The sequence below is a fragment of the Colletes latitarsis genome, chromosome 3 (assembly GCF_051014445.1).
Source record: "Colletes latitarsis isolate SP2378_abdomen chromosome 3, iyColLati1, whole genome shotgun sequence".
Classification (NCBI taxonomy): Eukaryota; Metazoa; Arthropoda; class Insecta; order Hymenoptera; family Colletidae; genus Colletes; species Colletes latitarsis.
Window position 1 is genome coordinate 23,041,409 of NC_135136.1, and position 22,296 is coordinate 23,063,704.

Consider the following 22,296-nt stretch of genomic DNA (forward strand, 5'->3'; position numbering starts at 1 on the left):
CGGTTAGGTCGGGGTCAGGTCCGGGATATGCCCGCATCTGGCTCATGATTTCGCCTTCTTCGCATACTTGTTGGCCAGATCCTGGGTTTTTTCCGTGTTTGAATCACGTAGTAATGTGGTAACACACTGAAGCAGTCAATTAAACGTTGTTTCGATCAATATTTCAGAGGATAACACCGGTTAGGTCTGGGTTAGGTCTGGGAAATGCGCGCATCTGGCTTATACTTTCGCCTTCATCGCATACTTGTTGGCCAGATCCTGGGTTTTTTCCGTGTTTGAATCACGTAGTAATGTGGTAACACACTGAAGCAGTCAATTAAACGTTGTTTCGATCAATATTTCAGAGGATAACACCGGTTAGGTCTGGGTTAGGTCTGGGAAATGCGCGCATCAGGCTTATTCTTTCGCCTTCCTCGCATACTTGTTGGCCAGATCCTGGGTTTTTTTCGCGTTTGAATCACGTAGGAATGTGGTAACACACTGAAGCAGTCAATTAAACCTAGTTTCGATCAATATTTTAGAGGATAACACCGGCTAGGTCTGGGTTAGGTCCGGGATACGCCCGCATCTGGCTCATGATTTTGCCTTCTTCGCATACTTGTTGGCCAGATCCTGGGTTTTTTTCGTGTTTGAATCACGTAGTAATGTGGTAACACACTGAAGCTGTCAATTAAACCTGGTTTCGATCAATATTTTAGAGGATAACACCGGTTAGGTCTGGGTTAGGTCTGGGTCATGCCCGCTTCTGGCTCATGATTTTGCCTTCTCCGCATACTTGTTGGCCAGATCTTGAGTTTTTTTCGTGTTTGAAACACGTAGTAATGTGGTAACACACTGAAGCAGTCAATTAAACCTGGTTTCGATCAATATTTTAGAGGATAACACCGGTTAGGTCTGGGTTAGGTCTGGGTTATGCCCGCATCCGGCTCATGATTTTGCCTTCATCGCATACTTGGTGGCCAGATCCTGGGTTTTTTCCGTGTTTGAATCACGTAGTAATGTGGTAACACACTGAAGCAGTCAATTAAACCTGGTTTCGATCAATATTTCAGAGGATAACGCCGGTTAGGTCTGGGTTAGGTCTGGGAAATGCGCGCATCTGGCTTATTCTTTCGCCTTCTTCGCATACTTGTTGGCCAGATCCTGGGTTTTTTTCGTGTTTGAATCACGTAGGAATGTGGTAACACACTGAAGCAGTCAATTAAACCTGGTTTCGATCAATATTTTAGAGGATAACACCGGTTAGGTCGGGGTTAGGTCCGGGATATGCCCGCATCTGGCTCATGATTTTGCCTTCTTCGCATACTTGTTGGCCAGATCCTGGGTTTTTTTCGTGTTTGAATCACGTAGTAATGTGGTAACACACTGCAGCAGTCAATTAAACCTGGTTTCGATCAATATTTCAGAGGATAACACCGGTTAGGTCTGGGTTAGGTCTGGGTTATGCCCGCTTCTGGCTCATGATTTTGCCTTCTCCGCATACTTGTTGGCCAGATCTTAGGTTTTTTTCGTGTTTGAATCACGTAGTAATGTGGTAACACACTGAAGCAGTCAATTAAACCTGGTTTCGATCAATATTTTGGAGGATAACACCGGTTAGGTCTGGGTTAGGTCTGGGTTATGCCCGCATCCGGCTCATGATTTTGCCTTCATCGCATACTTGTTGGCCAGATCCTGGGTTTTTTCCGTGTTTGAATCACGTAGTAATGTGGTAACACACTGAGGCTGTCAATTAAACCTGGTTTCGATCAATATTTTAGAGGATAACACCGGTTAGGTCTGGGTTAGGTCTGGGTTATGCCCGCATCTGGCTCATGATTTTGCCTTCATCGCATACTTGTTGGCCAGATCCTGGGTTTTTTCCGTGTTTGAATCACGTAGTAATGTGGTAACACACTGAAGCAGTCAATTAAACCTGGTTTCGATCAATATTTCAGAGGTTAACACCGGTTAGGTCTGGGTTAGGTCTGGGAAATGCGCGCATCTGGCCTATTCTTTCGCCTTCTTCGCATACTTGTTGGCCAGATCCTGGGTTTTTTTCGTGTTTGATCACGTAGTAATGTGGTAACACACTGAAGCAGTCAATAAAACCTGGTTTCGATCAATATTTTAGAGGATAACACCGGTTAGGTCTGGGTTAGGTCTGGGATTTGCGCGCATCTGGCTTATACTTGCGCCTTTTTCGCAAACTTGTTGGCCAGATCCTGGGTATTTTCCGTGTTTCAATCACGTAGTAATGTGGTAACACACTGAAGCAGTCAATTAAACCTGGTTTCGACCAATATTTCAGAGGATAACACCGGTTAGGTCTGGGTTAGGTCTGGGTTATGCCCGCTTCTGGCTCATGATTTTGCCTTCTCCGCATACTTGTTGGCCAGATCTTGGGTTTTTTTCGTGTTTGAATCACGTAGTAATGTGGTAACACACTGAAGCAGTCAATTAAACCTGGTTTCGATCAATATTTTAGAGGATAACACCGGCTAGGTCTGGGTTAGGTCTGGGTTATGCCCGCATCCGGCTCATGATTTTGCCTTCATCGCATACTTGTTGGCCAGATCCTGGGTTTTTTCCGTGTTTGAATCACGTAGTAATGTGGTAACACACTGAAGCAGTCAATTAAACCTGGTTTCGATCAATATTTCAGAGGATAACACCGGTTAGGTCTGGGTTAGATCTGGGAAATGCGCGCATCTGGCTTATTCTTTCGCCTTCTTCGCATACTTGTTGGCCAGATCCTGGGTTTTTTCCGTGTTTGAATCACGTAGTAATGTGGTAACACACTGAAGCAGTCAATTAAACCTGGTTTCGATCAATATTTCAGAGGTTAACACCGGTTAGGTCTGGGTTAGGTCTGGGAAATGCGCGCATCTGGCCTATTCTTTCGCCTTCTTCGCATACTTGTTGGCCAGATCCTGGGTTTTTTTCGTGTTTGATCACGTAGTAATGTGGTAACACACTGAAGCAGTCAATAAAACCTGGTTTCGATCAATATTTTAGAGGATAACACCGGTTAGGTCTGGGTTAGGTCTGGGATTTGCGCGCATCTGGCTTATACTTGCGCCTTTTTCGCAAACTTGTTGGCCAGATCCTGGGTATTTTCCGTGTTTCAATCACGTAGTAATGTGGTAACACACTGAGGCAGTCAATTAAACCTGGTTTCGACCAATATTTCAGAGGATAACACCGGTTAGGTCTGGGTTAGGTCTGGGTTATGCCCGCTTCTGGCTCATGATTTTGCCTTCTCCGCATACTTGTTGGCCAGATCTTGGGTTTTTTTCGTGTTTGAATCACGTAGTAATGTGGTAACACACTGAAGCAGTCAATTAAACCTGGTTTCGATCAATATTTTAGAGGATAACACCGGCTAGGTCTGGGTTAGGTCTGGGTTATGCCCGCATCCGGCTCATGATTTTGCCATCATCGCATACTTGTTGGACAGATCCTGGGTTTTTTCCGTGTTTGAATCACGTAGTAATGTGCTAACACACTGAAGCAGTCAATTAAACCTGGTTTCGATCAATATTTCAGAGGATAACACCGGTTAGGTCTGGGTTAGATCTGGGAAATGCGCGCATCTGGCTTATTCTTTCGCCTTCTTCGCATACTTGTTGGCCAGATCCTGGGTTTTTTTCGTGCTTGAATCACGTAGTAATGTGGTAACACACTGAAGCAGTCAATTAAACCTGGTTTCGATCAATATTTTAGAGGATAACACCGGCTTGGTCTGGATTAGGTCTGGGTTATGCCCGCATCCGGCTCATGATTTTGCCTTCATCGCATACTTGTTGGCCAGATCCTGGGTTTTTTTCGTGTTTGAATCACGTAGTAATGTGGTAACACACTGAGGCTGTCAATTAAACCTGGTTTCGATCAATATTTTAGAGGATAACACCGGTTAGGTCTGGGTTAGGTCTGGGTTATGCCCGCATCTGGCTCATGATTTTGCCTTCTTCGCATACTTGTTGGCCAGATCCTGGTTTTTTTTCGTGTTTGAATCACGTAGGAATGTGGTAACACACTGAAGCAGTCAATTAAACCTGGTTTCGATCAATATTTTAGAGGATAACACCGGTTAGGTCGGGGTTAGGTCCGGGATATGCCCGCATCTGGCTCATGATTTTGCCTTCTTCGCATACTTGTTGGCCAGATCCTGGGTTTTTTTCGTGTTTGAATCACGTAGTAATGTGGTAACACACTGAGGCTGTCAATTAAACCTGGTTTCGATCAATATTTTAGTGGATAACACCGGTTAGGTCTGGGTTAGGTCTGGGTTATGCCCGCATCTGGCTCATGATTTTGCCTTCTTCGCATACTTGTTGGCCAGATCCTGGGTTTTTTCCGTGTTTGAATCACGTAGTAATGTGGTAACACACTGAAGCAGTCAATTAAACCTGGTTTCGATCAATATTTCAGAGGATAACACTGGTTAGGTCTGGGTTAGGTCTGGGAAATGCGCGCATCTGGCTTATACTTTCGCCTTCTTCACATACTTGTTGGCCAGATCCTGGGTTTTTTTCGTGTTTGAATCACGTAGGAATGTGGTAACACACTGAAGCAGTCAATCAAACCTGGTTTCGATCAATATTTTAGAGGATAACACCGGTTAGGTCTGGGTTACGTCCGGGATATGCCCACATCTGGCTCATGATTTTGCCTTCTTCACATACTTGTTGGCCAGATCCTGGGTTTTTTTCGTGTTTGAATCACGTAGGAATGTGGTAACACACTGAAGCAGTCAATTAAACCTGGTTTCGATCAATATTTTAGAGGATAACACCGGTTAGGTCTGGGTTAGGTCTGGGATATGCGCGCATCTGGCTTATGCTTCCGCCTTTTTCGCAAACTTGTTGGCCAGATCCTGGGTTTTTTCCGTGTTTGAATCACGTAGTAATGTTGTACCACACTGAGGCAGTCAATTAAACCTGGTTTCGATCAATATTTTAGAGGATAACACCGGTTAGGTCTGGGTTAGGTCTGGGTTATGCCCGCATCCGGCTCATGATTTTGCCTTCATCGCATACTTGGTGGCCAGATCCTGGGTTTTTTCCGTGTTTGAATCACGTAGTAATGTGGTAACACACTGAAGCAGTCAATTAAACCTGGTTTCGATCAATATTTCAGAGGATAACACCGGTTAGGTCTGGGTTAGGTCTGGGAAATGCGCGCATCTGGCTTATTCTTTCGCCTTCTTCGCATACTTGTTGGCCAGATCCTGGGTTTTTTTCGTGTTTGAATCACGTAGGAATGTGGTAACACACTGAAGCAGTCAATTAAACCTGGTTTCGATCAATATTTTAGAGGATAACACCGGTTAGGTCGGGGTTAGGTCCGGGATATGCCCGCATCTGGCTCATGATTTTGCCTTCTTCGCATACTTGTTGGCCAGATCCTGGGTTTTTTTCGTGTTTGAATCACGTAGTAATGTGGTAACACACTGAAGCAGTCAATTAAACCTGGTTTCGATCAATATTTCAGAGGATAACACCGGTTAGGTCTGGGTTAGGTCTGGGTTATGCCCGCTTCTGGCTCATGATTTTGCCTTCTCCGCATACTTGTTGGCCAGATCTTGGGTTTTTTTCGTGTTTGAATCACGTAGTAATGTGGTAACACACTGAAGCAGTCAATTAAACCTGGTTTCGATCAATATTTTGGAGGATAACACCGGTTAGGTCTGGGTTAGGTCTGGGTTATGCCCGCATCCGGCTCATGATTTTGCCTTCATCGCATACTTGTTGGCCAGATCCTGGGTTTTTTCCGTGTTTGAATCACGTAGTAATGTGGTAACACACTGAGGCTGTCAATTAAACCTGGTTTCGATCAATATTTTAGAGGATAACACCGGTTAGGTCTGGGTTAGGTCTGGGTTATGCCCGCATCTGGCTCATGATTTTACCTTCATCGCATACTTGTTGGCCAGATCCTGGGTTTTTTCCGTGTTTGAATCACGTAGTAATGTGGTAACACACTGAAGCAGTCAATTAAACCTGGTTTCGATCAATATTTCAGAGGTTAACACCGGTTAGGTCTGGGTTAGGTCTAGGAAATGCGCGCATCTGGCCTATTCTTTCGCCTTCTTCGCATACTTGTTGGCCAGATCCTGGGTTTTTTTCGTGTTTGAACACGTAGTAATGTGGTAACACACTGAAGCAGTCAATAAAACCTGGTTTCGATCAATATTTTAGAGGATAACACCGGTTAGGTCTGGGTTAGGTCTGGGATTTGCGCGCATCTGGCTTATACTTGCGCCTTTTTCGCAAACTTGTTGGCCAGATCCTGGGTATTTTCCGTGTTTCAATCACGTAGTAATGTGGTAACACACTGAAGCAGTCAATTAAACCTGGTTTCGACCAATATTTCAGAGGATAACACCGGTTAGGTCTGGGTTAGGTCTGGGTTATGCCCGCTTCTGGCTCATGATTTTGCCTTCTCCGCATACTTGTTGGCCAGATCTTGGGTTTTTTTCGTGTTTGAATCACGTAGTAATGTGGTAACACACTGAAGCAGTCAATTAAACCTGGTTTCGATCAATATTTTAGAGGATAACACCGGCTAGGTCTGGGTTAGATATGGGTTATGCCCGCATCCGGCTCATGATTTTGCCTTCATCGCATACTTGTTGGCCAGATCCTGGGTTTTTTCCGTGTTTGAATCACGTAGTAATGTGGTAACACACTGAAGCAGTCAATTAAACCTGGTTTCGATCAATATTTCAGAGGATAACACCGGTTAGGTCTGGGTTAGATCTGGGAAATGCGCGCATCTGGCTTATTCTTTCGCCTTCTTCGCATACTTGTTGGCCAGATCCTGGGTTTTTTCCGTGTTTGAATCACGTAGTAATGTGGTAACACACTGAAGCAGTCAACTAAACCTGGTTTCGATCAATATTTCAGAGGTTAACACCGGTTAGGTCTGGATTAGGTCTGGGAAATGCGCGCATCTGGCCTATTCTTTCGCCTTCTTCGCATACTTGTTGGCCAGATCCTGGGTTTTTTTCGTGTTTGATCACGTAGTAATGTGGTAACACACTGAAGCAGTCAATAAAACCTGGTTTCGATCAATATTTTAGAGGATAACACCGGTTAGGTCTGGGTTAGGTCTGGGATTTGCGCGCATCTGGCTTATACTTGCGCCTTTTTCGCAAACTTGTTGGCCAGATCCTGGGTATTTTCCGTGTTTCAATCACGTAGTAATGTGGTAACACACTGAAGCAGTCAATTAAACCTGGTTTCGACCAATATTTCAGAGGATAACACCGGTTAGGTCTGGGTTAGGTCTGGGTTATGCCCGCTTCTGGCTCATGATTTTGCCTTCTCCGCATACTTGTTGACCAGATCTTGGGTTTTTTTCGTGTTTGAATCACGTAGTAATGTGGTACACACTGAAGCAGTCAATTAAACCTGGCTTCGATCAATATTTTAGAGGATAACACCGGCTAGGTCTGGGTTAGGTCTGGGTTATGCCCGCATCCGGCTCATGATTTTGCCTTCATCGCATACTTGTTGGCCAGATCCTGGGTTTTTTCCGTGTTTGAATCACGTAGTAATGTGGTAACACACTGAAGCAGTCAATTAAACCTGGTTTCGATCAATATTTCAGAGGATAACACCGGTTAGGTCTGGGTTAGATCTGGGAAATGCGCGCATCTGGCTTATTCTTTCGCCTTCTTCGCATACTTGTTGGCCAGATCCTGGGTTTTTTTCGTGTTTGAATCACGTAGTAATGTGGTAACACACTGAAGCAGTCAATTAAACCTGGTTTCGATCAATATTTTAGAGGATAACACCGGCTTGGTCTGGATTAGGTCTGGGTTATGCCCGCATCCGGCTCATGATTTTGCCTTCATCGCATACTTGTTGGCCAGATCCTGGGTTTTTTTCGTGTTTGAATCACGTAGTAATGTGGTAACACACTGAGGCTGTCAATTAAACCTGGTTTCGATCAATATTTTAGAGGATAACACCGGTTAGGTCTGGGTTAGGTCTGGGTTATGCCCGCATCTGGCTCATGATTTTGCCTTCTTCGCATACTTGTTGGCCAGATCCTGGGTTTTTTTCGTGTTTGAATCACGTAGGAATGTGGTAACACACTGAAGCAGTCAATTAAACCTGGTTTCGATCAATATTTTAGAGGATAACACCGGTTAGGTCGGGGTTAGGTCCGGGATATGCCCGCATCTGGCTCATGATTTTGCCTTCTTCGCATACTTGTTGGCCAGATCCTGGGTTTTTTTCGTGTTTGAATCACGTAGTAATGTGGTAACACACTGAGGCTGTCAATTAAACCTGGTTTCGATCAATATTTTAGTGGATAACACCGGTTAGGTCTGGGTTAGGTCTGGGTTATGCCCGCATCTGGCTCATGATTTTGCCTTCTTCGCATACTTGTTGGCCAGATCCTGGGTTTTTTCCGTGTTTGAATCACGTAGTAATGTGGTAACACACTGAAGCAGTCAATTAAACCTGGTTTCGAACAATATTTCAGAGGATAACACTGGTTAGGTCTGGGTTAGGTCTGGGAAATGCGCGCATCTGGCTTATACTTTCGCCTTCTTCACATACTTGTTGGCCAGATCCTGGGTTTTTTTCGTGTTTGAATCACGTAGGAATGTGGTAACACACTGAAGCAGTCAATCAAACCTGGTTTCGATCAATATTTTAGAGGATAACACCGGTTAGGTCTGGGTTACGTCCGGGATATGCCCACATCTGGCTCATGATTTTGCCTTCTTCACATACTTGTTGGCCAGATCCTGGGTTTTTTTCGTGTTTGAATCACGTAGGAATGTGGTAACACACTGAAGCAGTCAATTAAACCTGGTTTCGATCAATATTTTAGAGGATAACACCGGTTAGGTCTGGGTTAGGTCTGGGATATGCGCGCATCTGGCTTATGCTTTCGCCTTTTTCGCAAACTTGTTGGCCAGATCCTGGGTTTTTTCCGTGTTTGAATCACGTAGTAATGTTGTACCACACTGAGGCAGTCAATTAAACCTGGTTTCGATCAATATTTTAGAGGATAACACCGGTTAGGTCTGGGTTAGGTCTGGGTTATGCCCGCATCCGGCTCATGATTTTGCCTTCATCGCATACTTGTTGGCCAGATCCTGGGTTTTTTCCGTGTTTGAATCACGTAGTAATGTGGTAACACACTGAAGCAGTCAATTAAACCTGGTTTCGATCAATATTTCAGAGGATAACACCGGTTAGGTCTGGGTTAGGTCTGGGAAATGCGCGCATCTGGCTTATTCTTTCGCCTTCTTCGCATACTTGTTGGCCAGATACTGGGTTTTTTTCGTGTTTGAATCACGTAGGAATGTGGTAACACACTGAAGCAGTCAATTAAGCCTGGTTTCGATCAATATTTTAGAGGATAACACCGGTTAGGTCTGGGTTAGGTCTGGGTTATGCCCGCATCTGGCTCATGATTTTGCCTTCATCGCATACTTGTTGGCCAGATCCTGGGTTTTTTCCGTGTTTGAATCACGTAGTAATGTGTTAACACACTGAAGCTGTCAATTAAACCTGGTTTCGATCAATATTTTAGAGGATAACACCGGTTAGGTCTGGGTTAGGTCTGGGTTATGCTCGCATCTGACTCATGATTTTGCCTTCTTCGCATACTTGTTGGCCAGATCCTGGGTATTTTCCGTGTTTGAAACACGTAGTAATGTCGTAATACACTGAAGCAGTCAATTAAACCTGGTTTCGATCAATATTTCAGAGGATAACACCGGTTAGGGCTGGGTTAGGTCTGGGAAATGCGCGCATCTGGCTTATACTTTCGCCTTCTTCACATACTTGTTGGCCAGATCCTGGGTTTTTTTCGTGTTTGAATCACGTAGGAATGTGGTAACACACTGAAGCAGTCAATTAAACCTGGTTTCGATCAATATTTCAGAGGATAACACCGGTTAGGTCTGGGTTAGGTCTGGGAAATGCGCGCATCTGGCTTATTCTTTCGCCTTCTTCGCATACTTGTTGGCCAGATCCTGGGTTTTTTTCGTGTTTGAATCACGTAGGAATGTGGTAACACACTGAAGCAGTCAATTAAACCTGGTTTCGATCAATATTTTAGAGGATAACACCGGTTAGGTCTGGGTTAGGTCTGGGTTATGCCCGCTTCTGGCTCATGATTTTGCCTTCTCCGCATACTTGTTGGCCAGATCTTGGGTTTTTTTCGTGTTTGAATCACGTAGTAATGTGGTAACACACTGAAGCAGTCAATTAAACCTGGTTTCGATCAATATTTTAGAGGATAACACCGGTTAGGTCTGGGTTAGGTCTGGGTTATGCCCGCATCCGGCTCATGATTTTGCCTTCATCGCATACTTGTTGGCCAGATCCTGGGTTTTTTCCGTGTTTGAATCACGTAGTAATGTGGTAACACACTGAAGCAGTCAATTAAACCTGGTTTCGATCAATATTTCAGAGGATAACACCGGTTAGGTCTGGGTTAGGTCAGGGAAATGCGCGCATCTGGCTTATTCTTTCGCCTTCTTCGCATACTTGTTGGCCAGATCCTGGGTTTTTTTCGTGTTTGAATCACGTAGGAATGTGGTAACACACTGAAGCAGTCAATTAAACCTGGTTTCGATCAATATTTTAGAGGATAACACCGGTTAGGTCGGGGTTAGGTCCGGGATATGCCCGCATCTGGCTCATGATTTTGCCTTCTTCGCTTACTTGTTGGCCAGATCCTCGGTTTTTTTCGTGTTTGAATCACGTAGTAAAGTGGTAACACACTGAGGCTGTCAATTAAACCTGGTTTCGATCAATATTTTAGAGGATAACACCGGTTAGGTCTGGGTTAGGTCTGGGTTATGCCCGCATCCGGCTCATGATTTTGCCTTCATCGCATACTTGTTGGCCAGATCCTGGGTTTTTTCCGTGTTTCAATCACGTAGTAATGTGGTAACACACTGAAGCAGTCAATTAAACCTGGTTTCGATCAATATTTCAGAGGATAACACCGGTTAGGTCTGGGTTAGGTCTGGGAAATGCGCGCATCTGGCTTATTCTTTCGCCTTCTTCGCATACTTGTTGGCCAGATCCTGGGTTTTTTTCGTGTTTGAATCACGTAGGAATGTGGTAACACACTGAAGCAGTCAATTAAACCTGGTTTCGATCAATATTTTAGAGGATAACACCGGTTAGGTCTGGGTTAGGTCTGGGTTATGCCCGCTTCTGGCTCATGATTTTGCCTTCTCCGCATACTTGTTGGCCAGATCTTGGGTTTTTTTCGTGTTTGAATCACGTAGTAATGTGGTAACACACTGAAGCAGTCAATTAAACCTGGTTTCGATCAATATTTTAGAGGATAACACCGGTTAGGTCTGGGTTAGGTCTGGGTTATGCCCGCATCCGGCTCATGATTTTGCCTTCATCGCATACTTGTTGGCCAGATCCTGGGTTTTTTCCGTGTTTGAATCACGTAGTAATGTGGTAACACACTGAAGCAGTCAATTAAACCTGGTTTCGATCAATATTTCAGAGGATAACACCGGTTAGGTCTGGGTTAGGTCTGGGAAATGCGCGCATCTGGCTTATTCTTTCGCCTTCTTCGCATACTTGTTGGCCAGATCCTGGGTTTTTTTCGTGTTTGAATCACGTAGGAATGTGGTAACACACTGAAGCAGTCAATTAAACCTGGTTTCGATCAATATTTTAGAGGATAACACCGGTTAGGTCGGGGTTAGGTCCGGGACATGCCCGCATCTGGCTCATGATTTTGCCTTCTTCGCATACTTGTTGGCCAGATCCTGGGTTTTTTTCGTGTTTGAATCACGTAGTAATGTGGTAACACACTGAGGCTGTCAATTAAACCTGGTTTCGATCAATATTTTAGAGGATAACACCGGTTAGGTCTGGGTTAGGACTGGGTTATGCCCGCATCTGGCTCATGATTTTGCCTTCATCGCCTACTTGTTGGCCAGATCCTGGGTTTTTTCCGTGTTTGAATCACGTAGTAGGTGGTAACACACTGAAGCAGTCAATTAAACCGGGTTTCGATCAATATTTCAGAGGATAACACCGGTTAGGTCTGGGTTAGGTCTGGGAAATGCGCGCATCTGGCTTATACTTTCGCCTTCTTCACATACTTGTTGGCCAGATCCTGGGTTTTTTTCGTGTTTGAATCACGTAGGAATGTGGTAACACACTGAAGCAGTCAATTAAACCTGGTTTCGATCAATATTTTAGAGGATAACACCGGTTAGGTCTGGGTTAGGTCCGGAATATGCCCGCATCTGGCTCATGATTTTGCCTTCTTCGCATACTTGTTGGCCAGATCCTGGGTTTTTTTCGTGTTTGATCACGTAGTAATGTGGTAACACACTGAAGCAGTCAATAAAACCTGGTTTCGATCAATATTTTAGAGGATAACACCGGTTAGGTCTGGGTTAGGTCTGGGATTTGCGCGCATCTGGCTTATACTTTCGCCTTTTTCGCAAACTTGTTGGCCAGATCCTGGGTATTTTCCGTGTTTCAATCACGTAGTAATGTGGTAACACACTGAAGCAGTCAATTAAACCTGGTTTCGATCAATATTTCAGAGGATAACACCGGTTAGGTCTGGGTTAGGTCTGGGTTATGCCCGCTTCTGGCTCATGATTTTGCCTTCTCCGCATGCTTGTTGGCCAGATCTTGGGTTTTTTTCGTGTTTGAATCACGTAGTAATGTGGTAACACACTGAAGCAGTCAATTAAACCTGGTTTCGATCAATATTTTAGAGGATAACACCGGTTAGGTCTGGGTTAGGTCTAGGTTATGCCCGCATCCGGCTCATGATTTTGCCTTCATCGCATACTTGTTGGCCAGATCCTGGGTTTTTTCCGCGTTTGAATCACGTAGTGATGTGGTAACACACTGAAGCAGTCAATTAAACCTGGTTTCGATCAATATTTCAGAGGATAACACCGGTTAGGTCTGGGTTAGGTCTGGGAAATGCGCGCATCTGGCTTATTCTTTCGCCTTCTTCGCATACTTGTTGGCCAGATCCTGGGTTTTTTTCGTGTTTGAATCACGTAGGAATGTGGTAACACACTGAAGCAGTCAATTAAACCTGGTTTCGATCAATATTTTAGAGGATAACACCGGTTAGGTCGGGGTTAGGTCCGGGATATGCACGCATCTGGCTCATGATTTTGCCTTCTTCGCATACTTGTTGGCCATATCCTGGGTTTTTTTCGTGTTTGAATCACGTAGTAATGTGGTAACGCACTGAGGCTGTCAATTAAACCTGGTTTCGATCAATATTTTAGAGGATAACACCGGTTAGGTCTGGGTTAGGTCTGGGTTATGCCCGCATCTGGCTCATGATTTTGCCTTCATCGCATACTTGTTGGCCAGATCCTGGGTTTTTTCCGTGTTTGAATCACGTAGTAATGTGGTAACACACTGAAGCAGTCAATTAAACCTGGTTTCGATCAATATTTTAGAGGATAACACCGGTTAGGTCGGGGTCAGGTCCGGGATATGCCCGCATCTGGCTCATGATTTCGCCTTCTTCGCATACTTGTTGGCCAGATCCTGGGTTTTTTCCGTGTTTGAATCACGTAGTAATGTGGTAACACACTGAAGCAGTCAATTAAACGTTGTTTCGATCAATATTTCAGAGGATAACACCGGTTAGGTCTGGGTTAGGTCTGGGAAATGCGCGCATCTGGCTTATACTTTCGCCTTCATCGCATACTTGTTGGCCAGATCCTGGGTTTTTTCCGTGTTTGAATCACGTAGTAATGTGGTAACACACTGAAGCAGTCAATTAAACGTTGTTTCGATCAATATTTCAGAGGATAACACCGGTTAGGTCTGGGTTAGGTCTGGGAAATGCGCGCATCAGGCTTATTCTTTCGCCTTCCTCGCATACTTGTTGGCCAGATCCTGGGTTTTTTTCGCGTTTGAATCACGTAGGAATGTGGTAACACACTGAAGCAGTCAATTAAACCTAGTTTCGATCAATATTTTAGAGGATAACACCGGCTAGGTCTGGGTTAGGTCCGGGATACGCCCGCATCTGGCTCATGATTTTGCCTTCTTCGCATACTTGTTGGCCAGATCCTGGGTTTTTTTCGTGTTTGAATCACGTAGTAATGTGGTAACACACTGAAGCTGTCAATTAAACCTGGTTTCGATCAATATTTTAGAGGATAACACCGGTTAGGTCTGGGTTAGGTCTGGGTCATGCCCGCTTCTGGCTCATGATTTTGCCTTCTCCGCATACTTGTTGGCCAGATCTTGAGTTTTTTTCGTGTTTGAAACACGTAGTAATGTGGTAACACACTGAAGCAGTCAATTAAACCTGGTTTCGATCAATATTTTAGAGGATAACACCGGTTAGGTCTGGGTTAGGTCTGGGTTATGCCCGCATCCGGCTCATGATTTTGCCTTCATCGCATACTTGGTGGCCAGATCCTGGGTTTTTTCCGTGTTTGAATCACGTAGTAATGTGGTAACACACTGAAGCAGTCAATTAAACCTGGTTTCGATCAATATTTCAGAGGATAACGCCGGTTAGGTCTGGGTTAGGTCTGGGAAATGCGCGCATCTGGCTTATTCTTTCGCCTTCTTCGCATACTTGTTGGCCAGATCCTGGGTTTTTTTCGTGTTTGAATCACGTAGGAATGTGGTAACACACTGAAGCAGTCAATTAAACCTGGTTTCGATCAATATTTTAGAGGATAACACCGGTTAGGTCGGGGTTAGGTCCGGGATATGCCCGCATCTGGCTCATGATTTTGCCTTCTTCGCATACTTGTTGGCCAGATCCTGGGTTTTTTTCGTGTTTGAATCACGTAGTAATGTGGTAACACACTGCAGCAGTCAATTAAACCTGGTTTCGATCAATATTTCAGAGGATAACACCGGTTAGGTCTGGGTTAGGTCTGGGTTATGCCCGCTTCTGGCTCATGATTTTGCCTTCTCCGCATACTTGTTGGCCAGATCTTAGGTTTTTTTCGTGTTTGAATCACGTAGTAATGTGGTAACACACTGAAGCAGTCAATTAAACCTGGTTTCGATCAATATTTTGGAGGATAACACCGGTTAGGTCTGGGTTAGGTCTGGGTTATGCCCGCATCCGGCTCATGATTTTGCCTTCATCGCATACTTGTTGGCCAGATCCTGGGTTTTTTCCGTGTTTGAATCACGTAGTAATGTGGTAACACACTGAGGCTGTCAATTAAACCTGGTTTCGATCAATATTTTAGAGGATAACACCGGTTAGGTCTGGGTTAGGTCTGGGTTATGCCCGCATCTGGCTCATGATTTTGCCTTCATCGCATACTTGTTGGCCAGATCCTGGGTTTTTTCCGTGTTTGAATCACGTAGTAATGTGGTAACACACTGAAGCAGTCAATTAAACCTGGTTTCGATCAATATTTCAGAGGTTAACACCGGTTAGGTCTGGGTTAGGTCTGGGAAATGCGCGCATCTGGCCTATTCTTTCGCCTTCTTCGCATACTTGTTGGCCAGATCCTGGGTTTTTTTCGTGTTTGATCACGTAGTAATGTGGTAACACACTGAAGCAGTCAATAAAACCTGGTTTCGATCAATATTTTAGAGGATAACACCGGTTAGGTCTGGGTTAGGTCTGGGATTTGCGCGCATCTGGCTTATACTTGCGCCTTTTTCGCAAACTTGTTGGCCAGATCCTGGGTATTTTCCGTGTTTCAATCACGTAGTAATGTGGTAACACACTGAAGCAGTCAATTAAACCTGGTTTCGACCAATATTTCAGAGGATAACACCGGTTAGGTCTGGGTTAGGTCTGGGTTATGCCCGCTTCTGGCTCATGATTTTGCCTTCTCCGCATACTTGTTGGCCAGATCTTGGGTTTTTTTCGTGTTTGAATCACGTAGTAATGTGGTAACACACTGAAGCAGTCAATTAAACCTGGTTTCGATCAATATTTTAGAGGATAACACCGGCTAGGTCTGGGTTAGGTCTGGGTTATGCCCGCATCCGGCTCATGATTTTGCCTTCATCGCATACTTGTTGGCCAGATCCTGGGTTTTTTCCGTGTTTGAATCACGTAGTAATGTGGTAACACACTGAAGCAGTCAATTAAACCTGGTTTCGATCAATATTTCAGAGGATAACACCGGTTAGGTCTGGGTTAGATCTGGGAAATGCGCGCATCTGGCTTATTCTTTCGCCTTCTTCGCATACTTGTTGGCCAGATCCTGGGTTTTTTCCGTGTTTGAATCACGTAGTAATGTGGTAACACACTGAAGCAGTCAATTAAACCTGGTTTCGATCAATATTTCAGAGGTTAACACCGGTTAGGTCTGGGTTAGGTCTGGGAAATGCGCGCATCTGGCCTATTCTTTCGCCTTCTTCGCATACTTGTTGGCCAGATCCTGGGTTTTTTTCGTGTTTGATCACGTAGTAATGTGGTAACACACTGAAGCAGTCAATAAAACCTGGTTTCGATCAATATTTTAGAGGATAACACCGGTTAGGTCTGGGTTAGGTCTGGGATTTGCGCGCATCTGGCTTATACTTGCGCCTTTTTCGCAAACTTGTTGGCCAGATCCTGGGTATTTTCCGTGTTTCAATCACGTAGTAATGTGGTAACACACTGAGGCAGTCAATTAAACCTGGTTTCGACCAATATTTCAGAGGATAACACCGGTTAGGTCTGGGTTAGGTCTGGGTTATGCCCGCTTCTGGCTCATGATTTTGCCTTCTCCGCATACTTGTTGGCCAGATCTTGGGTTTTTTTCGTGTTTGAATCACGTAGTAATGTGGTAACACACTGAAGCAGTCAATTAAACCTGGTTTCGATCAATATTTTAGAGGATAACACCGGCTAGGTCTGGGTTAGGTCTGGGTTATGCCCGCATCCGGCTCATGATTTTGCCATCATCGCATACTTGTTGGACAGATCCTGGGTTTTTTCCGTGTTTGAATCACGTAGTAATGTGCTAACACACTGAAGCAGTCAATTAAACCTGGTTTCGATCAATATTTCAGAGGATAACACCGGTTAGGTCTGGGTTAGATCTGGGAAATGCGCGCATCTGGCTTATTCTTTCGCCTTCTTCGCATACTTGTTGGCCAGATCCTGGGTTTTTTTCGTGCTTGAATCACGTAGTAATGTGGTAACACACTGAAGCAGTCAATTAAACCTGGTTTCGATCAATATTTTAGAGGATAACACCGGCTTGGTCTGGATTAGGTCTGGGTTATGCCCGCATCCGGCTCATGATTTTGCCTTCATCGCATACTTGTTGGCCAGATCCTGGGTTTTTTTCGTGTTTGAATCACGTAGTAATGTGGTAACACACTGAGGCTGTCAATTAAACCTGGTTTCGATCAATATTTTAGAGGATAACACCGGTTAGGTCTGGGTTAGGTCTGGGTTATGCCCGCATCTGGCTCATGATTTTGCCTTCTTCGCATACTTGTTGGCCAGATCCTGGTTTTTTTTCGTGTTTGAATCACGTAGGAATGTGGTAACACACTGAAGCAGTCAATTAAACCTGGTTTCGATCAATATTTTAGAGGATAACACCGGTTAGGTCGGGGTTAGGTCCGGGATATGCCCGCATCTGGCTCATGATTTTGCCTTCTTCGCATACTTGTTGGCCAGATCCTGGGTTTTTTTCGTGTTTGAATCACGTAGTAATGTGGTAACACACTGAGGCTGTCAATTAAACCTGGTTTCGATCAATATTTTAGTGGATAACACCGGTTAGGTCTGGGTTAGGTCTGGGTTATGCCCGCATCTGGCTCATGATTTTGCCTTCTTCGCATACTTGTTGGCCAGATCCTGGGTTTTTTCCGTGTTTGAATCACGTAGTAATGTGGTAACACACTGAAGCAGTCAATTAAACCTGGTTTCGATCAATATTTCAGAGGATAACACTGGTTAGGTCTGGGTTAGGTCTGGGAAATGCGCGCATCTGGCTTATACTTTCGCCTTCTTCACATACTTGTTGGCCAGATCCTGGGTTTTTTTCGTGTTTGAATCACGTAGGAATGTGGTAACACACTGAAGCAGTCAATCAAACCTGGTTTCGATCAATATTTTAGAGGATAACACCGGTTAGGTCTGGGTTACGTCCGGGATATGCCCACATCTGGCTCATGATTTTGCCTTCTTCACATACTTGTTGGCCAGATCCTGGGTTTTTTTCGTGTTTGAATCACGTAGGAATGTGGTAACACACTGAAGCAGTCAATTAAACCTGGTTTCGATCAATATTTTAGAGGATAACACCGGTTAGGTCTGGGTTAGGTCTGGGATATGCGCGCATCTGGCTTATGCTTCCGCCTTTTTCGCAAACTTGTTGGCCAGATCCTGGGTTTTTTCCGTGTTTGAATCACGTAGTAATGTTGTACCACACTGAGGCAGTCAATTAAACCTGGTTTCGATCAATATTTTAGAGGATAACACCGGTTAGGTCTGGGTTAGGTCTGGGTTATGCCCGCATCCGGCTCATGATTTTGCCTTCATCGCATACTTGTTGGCCAGATCCCGGGTTTTTTCCGTGTTTGAATCACGTAGTAATGTGGTAACACACTGAAGCAGTCAATTAAACCTGGTTTCGATCAATATTTCAGAGGATAACACCGGTTAGGTCTGGGTTAGGTCTGGGAAATGCGCGCATCTGGCTTATTCTTTCGCCTTCTTCGCATACTTGTTGGCCAGATCCTGGGTTTTTTTCGTGTTTGAATCACGTAGGAATGTGGTAACACACTGAAGCAGTCAATTAAACCTGGTTTCGATCAATATTTTAGAGGATAACACCGGTTAGGTCTGGGTTAGGTCTTGGTTATGCCCGCATCTGGCTCATGATTTTGCCTTCATCGCATACTTGTTGGCCAGATCCTGGGTTTTTTCCGTGTTTGAATCACGTAGTAATGTGTTAACACACTGAAGCTGTCAATTAAACCTGGTTTCGATCAATATTTTAGAGGATAACACCGGTTAGGTCTGGGTTAGGTCTGGGTTATGCTCGCATCTGACTCATGATTTTGCCTTCTTCGCATACTTGTTGGCCAGATCCTGGGTATTTTCCGTGTTTGAAACACGTAGTAATGTCGTAATATACTGAAGCAGTCAATTAAACCTGGTTTCGATCAATATTTCAGAGGATAACACCGGTTAGGGCTGGGTTAGGTCTGGGAAATGCGCGCATCTGGCTTATACTTTCGCCTTCTTCACATACTTGTTGGCCAGATCCTGGGTTTTTTTCGTGTTTGAATCACGTAGGAATGTGGTAACACACTGAAGCAGTCAATTAAACCTGGTTTCGATCAATATTTCAGAGGATAACACCGGTTAGGTCTGGGTTAGGTCTGGGTTATGCCCGCTTCTGGCTCATGATTTTGCCTTCTCCGCATACTTGTTGGCCAGATCTTGGGTTTTTTTCGTGTTTGAATCACGTAGTAATGTGGTAACACACTGAAGCAGTCAATTAAACCTGGTTTCGATCAATATTTTAGAGGATAACACCGGTTAGGTCTGGGTTAGGTCTGGGTTATGCCCGCATCCGGCTCATGATTTTGCCTTCATCGCATACTTGTTGGCCAGATCCTGGGTTTTTTCCGTGTTTGAATCACGTAATAATGTGGTAACACACTGAAGCAGTCAATTAAACCTGGTTTCGATCAATATTTCAGAGGATAACACCGGTTAGGTCTGGGTTAGGTCAGGGAAATGCGCGCATCTGGCTTATTCTTTCGCCTTCTTCGCATACTTGTTGGCCAGATCCTGGGTTTTTTTCGTGTTTGAATCACGTAGGAATGTGGTAACACACTGAAGCAGTCAATTAAACCTGGTTTCGATCAATATTTTAGAGGATAACACCGGTTAGGTCGGGGATAGGTCCGGTATATGCCCGCATCTGGCTCATGATTTTGCCTTCTTCGCTTACTTGTTGGCCAGATCCTCGGTTTTTTTCGTGTTTGAATCACGTAGTAAAGTGGTAACACACTGAGGCTGTCAATTAAACCTGGTTTCGATCAATATTTTAGAGGATAACACCGGTTAGGTCTGGGTTAGGTCTGGGTTATGCCCGCATCTGGCTCATGATTTTGCCTTCTTCGCATACTTGTTGGCCAGATCCTGGGTTTTTTCCGTGTTTGAATCACGTAGTAATGTGGTAACACACTGAAGCAGTCAATTAAACCTGGTTTCGATCAATATTTCAGAGGATAACACCGGTTAGGTCTGGGTTAGGTCTGGGAAATGCGCGCATCTGGCTTATACTTTCGCCTTCATCGCATACTTGTTGGCCAGATCCTGGGTTTTTTCCGTGTTTGAATCACGTAGTAATGTGGTAACACACTGAAGCAGTCTATTAAACGTTGTTTCGATCAATATTTCAGAGGATAACACCGGTTAGGTCTGGGTTAGGTCTGGGAAATGCGCGCATCAGGCTTATTCTTTCGCCTTCCTCGCATACTTGTTGGCCAGATCCTGGGTTTTTTTCGCGTTTGAATCACGTAGGAATGTGGTAACACACTGAAGCAGTCAATTAAAGCTGGTTTCGATCAATATTTTAGAGGATAACACCGGTTAGGTCTGGGTTAGGTCTGGGTCATGCCCGCTTCTGGCTCATGATTTTGCCTTCTCCGCATACTTGTTGGCCAGATCTTGGGTTTTTTTCGTGTTTGAATCACGTAGGAATATGGTAACACACTGAAGCTGTCAATTAAACCTGGTTTCGATCAATATTTTAGAGGATAACACCGGTTAGGTCTGGGTTAGGTCTGGGTCATGCCCGCTTCTGGCTCATGATTTTGCCTTCTCCGCATACTTGTTGGCCAGATCTTGGGTTTTTTTCGTGTTTGAATCACGTAGGAATGTGGTAACACACTGAAGCAGTCAATCAAACCTGGTTTCGATCAATATTTTAGAGGATAACACCGGTTAGGTCTGGGTTAGGTCCGGGATATGCCCACATCTGGCTCGTGATTTTGCCTTCTTCACATACTTGTTGGCCAGATCCTGGGTTTTTTCCGTGTTTGAATCACGTAGTAATGTGGTAACACACTGAAGCAGTCAATTAAACCTGGTTTCGATCAATATTTCAGAGGATAACACCGGTTAGGTCTGGGTTAGGTCTGGGAAATGCGCGCATCTGGCTTATACTTTCGCCGTCATCGCATACTTGTTGGCCAGATCCTGGGTTTTTTCCGTGTTTGAATCACGTAGTAATGTGGTATCACACTGAAGCAGTCAATTAAACGTTGTTTCGATCAATATTTCAGAGGATAACACCGGTTAGGTCTGGGTTAGGTCTGGGAAATGCCCGCATCTGGCTCATGATTTTGCCTTCTTCGCATACTTGTTGGCCAGATCCTGGGTTTTTTTCGTGTTTGAATCACGTAGTAATGTGGTAACACACTGAAGCTGTCAATTAAACCTGGTTTCGATCAATATTTTAGAGGATAACACCGGTTAGGTCTGGGTTAGGTCTGGGTCATGCCCGCTTCTGGCTCATGATTTTGCCTTCTCCGCATACTTGTTGGCCAGATCCTGGGTTTTTTCCGTGTTTGATCACGTAGTAATGTGGTAGCACACTGAAGCAGTCAATTAAACCTGGTTTCGATCAATATTTCAGAGGATAACACCGGTTAGGTCTGGGTTAGGTCTGGGTTATGCCCGCATCTGGCTCATGATTTTGCCTTCTTCGCATACTTGCTGGCCAGATCCTGGGTTTTTTCCTTGTTTGATCACGTAGTAATGTGGTAGCACACTGAAGCAGTCAATTAAACCTGGTTTCGATCAATATTTCAGAGGATAACACCGGTTAGGTCTGGGTTAGGTCTGGGTTATGCCCGCATCTGGCTCATGATTTAGCCTTCTTCGCATACTTGTTGGCCAGATCCTGGGTTTTTTCCGTGTTTGAATCACGTAGTAGGTGGTAACACACTGAAGCAGTCAATTAAACCTGGTTTCGATCAATATTTCAGAGGATAACACCGGTTAGGTCTGGGTTAGGTCTGGGAAATGCGCGCAACTGGCTTATACTTTCGCCTTCTTCACATACTTGTTGGCCAGATCCTGGGTTTTTTTCGTGTTTGAATCACGTAGGAATGTGGTAACACACTGAAGCAGTCAATTAAACCTGGTTTCGATCAATATTTTAGAGGATAACACCGGTTAGGTCTGGGTTAGGTCCGGGATATGCCCGCATCTGGCTCATGATTTTGCCTTCTTCGCATACTTGTTGGCCAGATCCTGGGTATTTTCCGTGTTTCAATCACGTAGTAATGTGGTAACACACTGAAGCAGTCAATAAAACCTGGTTTCGATCAATATTTTAGAGGATAACACCGGTTA